Source organism: Octopus bimaculoides, chromosome 23 (genome assembly GCF_001194135.2).
Source record: "Octopus bimaculoides isolate UCB-OBI-ISO-001 chromosome 23, ASM119413v2, whole genome shotgun sequence".
In the NCBI taxonomy this organism is placed as follows: domain Eukaryota; kingdom Metazoa; phylum Mollusca; class Cephalopoda; order Octopoda; family Octopodidae; genus Octopus; species Octopus bimaculoides.
In genome coordinates, this window is record NC_069003.1 from 12,020,420 (window position 1) to 12,024,372 (window position 3,953).

At 35.9% G+C, this 3,953-nt stretch overlaps 1 long non-coding RNA gene across 1 annotated transcript in view; it reads left to right on the forward strand.

The window, feature by feature from the left end:
* Positions 1-909: 909 nt before the first annotated feature.
* The window catches only part of LOC128250631 (uncharacterized), a 10,487-nt gene continuing 7,443 nt past the window's right edge, over positions 910-3,953 (forward strand). Inside the window, exon 1 of the long non-coding RNA XR_008266661.1 lies at positions 910-1,089. This is a non-coding gene — a long non-coding RNA (uncharacterized LOC128250631). The remainder of the gene's footprint in view (positions 1,090-3,953) is intronic.

Sequence of the window (3,953 nt, forward strand, 5' to 3'; positions counted from 1 at the left end):
TATATATATATATACATATAATATTAGGGATAAAAATCTAAATTTACAGGTAAAAACTCAATTAAATTCAATTTATTAAAAATTAAAATTAAATTAAGTTTCACAGTATAAAATATATAATATATAGTTTTAGGGAAAAGAACCAATTATTATTATTATTATTATTATTATTATTATTATTATTATTATTATTATTATTATTATTATTATTAATATTATTATTATTATTATTATTATTATTATTATTATTATTATTATTATTATTATTATCATTATTATTATTATTATTATTATCATTATCTTATGATATTTACTTTGTTTTATATTATACTCATTTATTGTGCTTTTACTTATTAATTTTTCTATATGTGACAGTTGATTTTCATTGATGAGTTCATGAATCTTGGTTCTTTTCCCTAAAATTATATACATATGTATATATATATATATATACAGGGGTTGGACAAAATAACAGAAACACTTAGTATCAGAGCATCATAATTTTGAAATATCTATTAAACCATCAAAAGCTTGTTCATTTTTGTGTTCTTTGATTTATTATTAGTGTTGCTTAATATGTTTTGCTAAAATTACTGTTTCTTTTGAGATATCATCAGAAAAAGGTAATTAAAATTCATTAAAATGACAGATCTGTCAGACTTTCAAAGAGGTCACATTGTTAGTGTTCATATGGCAGGTGCTAGTGTAATGAAAACAGCCAAAATGTTTGGTATATCAAGGAGTACTGTCTTGAAAGTAATGACAGTCTTTGAGAAAGAGGGAAAAACCTTCTCGTCGGAACAAAACTCCAGAAGAAAACCAAAACTTTTGGATAGGGACCGTCAGACTCTTATGTGAATTGCTAGAAAGGAATAAGACATTAGCTTTTGTTTTGTTTTTTGCAGCAACATACTTTTGAAGCAACACTGGCAGAACAACAGACAACAACAACAACAACAACAACAACAACAACAACAACAGCAAAAACATCATCATCATCATCATCATCATCATACTCGTCATCCTCGGTATCACCAACATCATCATCATCATCATCAAAAGCAAATGGTAGAACTGGATATACAACTGGTAAGTTTATATGAAATCCTGTTTGTTTTTTTTTCATTTGAGTGGATGGAGAAAGAAGAGGGTACAGAGGGTTAGGGTTAGGGTTGGTAGAGCATCAGGTGAAATACATTGTTCTATTGTGTTCAAATTTGGGCCTAGGTTTAAAGTAAAGGTGAATGTTACTCCTTTGAGCCATGCTGACTCATAAGGACCAGTTTCATGGTTTCCATGGCGTTTAAAATCCTACCTGGATGGGACTCTGGTCTGACGCAGGGTAACTAATTTTTGCCAGGTGAGTGGACCGGAGCAATGAGAAACCAAGTGTTTTGCTTAAGAACGCAACATGTCACCTGGTCCAGGAATCGAACCCACAATCTTACGAGCATGAATCCAACACCTGAATCACTAAGCCACATGACTAAGCTACGCTCAGACGTAGGGTCTTCCAGCAACCACCCTCTTGACCCAAAGCAGCACTTCCTCCTCCTGGCATTTGATGTAGGTCTCCATGTTGAGTTTGAGGCTGTGTGGGAAGATGAATGGAAGCATAACATCGCCATCATTAGTGATCACTCCAAACACCATAATGTTGACTGGATTTTTTACTTTTATCACTGTCGGTACATCTCCTCTGATCGACACCCAAACACTCTGAAATGTTCATATTGGTGCTTTCGGCATGAATGCCAAGCAGTACAGCATGTCGTTCCAAATTCCTGGCAGAGTGAATTGTGTCATGGTGCTGTTTTTCTCACAGACGGTGCCCAACTGACCCTGCTATACTGTGTGGTCAACAAAATCAAAAGCAAACAATGTGCATGCACGAAATTAAAAATATAAAATGGCAACAACTTACCCATCACACCCTACACAAAATGCTTAGCGGTATTTCGTCTGTCGCTACATTCTGAGTTCAAATTCTGCCGAGGTCAACTTTGCCTTTCATCCTTTTGGGGTCAATTAAAATAAGTACCAGTTATGCACTGGGGTCGATATAATTGACTCAATCTGTTTGTCTGTCCTTGTTTGTCCCCTCTGTGTGTAGCCCCTTGTGGGTAATAAAGAAATAACACACACACAGACACACACACACAACAGACTTTCCCATTGAAGACTATGTATGAGTGTTCAGTGAGAGGACAGAAAAAAAAAATCCAACCAAATAAACAAATCAACAACACACTCACATTACTATTACAACCATTCACTAAATGTTTACAATTCATTCACTTCACCTGGTAACTCTTCATGTGAGTTCTCAGGCCACCAAAAGCAATATGGATATGAGCATGAGCATGACTTATTAAGCCATCATGTGATCTACCTGAGAAATCACAAAGAGGACAATGGTGGTTTGCAGGAAGACTCTAGTTCTGTTGGTTTATTCTCCTATTTTCCTGTAACTACTCTTGATAAAGTACCCTCTGAGTTTCGAAAGTATGTATTTACTATATTTGATGATACAAAAGAAACATCCCAATTTAACAGCACATATTCAGGACAAATAGGTTTTAATGCATTAAAGCTTATGGGAGATCCAATTTCATATTATAGGACCTGGGACAATATTTTGAGACATTTTTTTTATTTTAGAAAAAATGTACACCTTCGGTCATAAGTGACCATGGGATTGCACCTAGAAAGTTACCCTCCGAGGTACAAGTCCAGGCAAGGTTGTTTATGGAAGACCAGCAGTCACCCATGCATACCAGCCTCTCCTCTCCATGTCACTGATGTTATCCAAGGGAAAGGCAAAGGGGCCGATACAGCTTGGCACCAGTGATGTTGCAATTCATTTCTACAGCCGAGTGAACTGGAGCAACGTGAAATAAAGTGTCTTGCTCAAGTGAAGGTGCATGGCTCAGTGGTTAGAGCATCAAACTTATGACCGTGAGGTTGTGAGTTCGAATCCCGGACCTGGCTGCGTGTTGTTTTCTTGAGCAAGACACTTTATTTCACTTGCTCCAGTTTAGTCAGCTGTAGAAATGTACACCTTATATGCCATTAAATATGGTAATAACTTCCCAGTCTATCAAACATGAATAATCCAGACATGTTGACATAAAGAACTGGAAACAAACAACACTTGTATGAATGAGCCTTTTGTTTACTAAGATCACACAACAACCACACATACATACAGGAATGTGCACACATACATACATCACAAAACTAATAACTGTAAGGTCAAAGATTATGGTCACAGAACATAGATGTGCTTGGTCAGGATTGACCTGAGGTTAAACAACAACAACAATATGCACACATCACAAAACTATTTGTTGACCTTTTACGAAAGAGAGCAAGATAAATGTAAAGTCACAGACTGTATGGAACAAAAAAAAAGAAACAAAAAAAACTTAATTATCTCAGTTAAATTAACATGTCACTACAGTTAATGTGATGGGAAACAAAGTGTTTGGATGAAGGTGGTGGTGGTATTGTTGGTTTACTGGCAGTAGTAGTGATGGTGATGGCTGCTGTAGTAGTAGTAGTAGTAGTAGTAGTAGTTTGTGAAATCCTACAAAATGTAAAGTTGCCTCAGGTCACTAATTGCCTCAGGTCATTACACTAATTGGATTTTGGTGCATTCTGGTCAGTTGTTCACCCTGTATGGATTTCCATCACGTAATGTAATTTGTACTTACTTCTGAAGGTATGTATATATACACACAAATATATATGTGTATTTATATATATATATATATATATATATATATCATCATCATCATCATCATCGTTTAACGTCCGCTTTCCATGCTAGCATGGGTTGGACGATTTGACTGAGGACTGGTGAAACCGGATGGCAACACCAGGCTCCAATCTAATTTGGCAGAGTTTCTACAGCTGGATGCCCTTCCTAACGCCAACCACTCCGAGAGTGT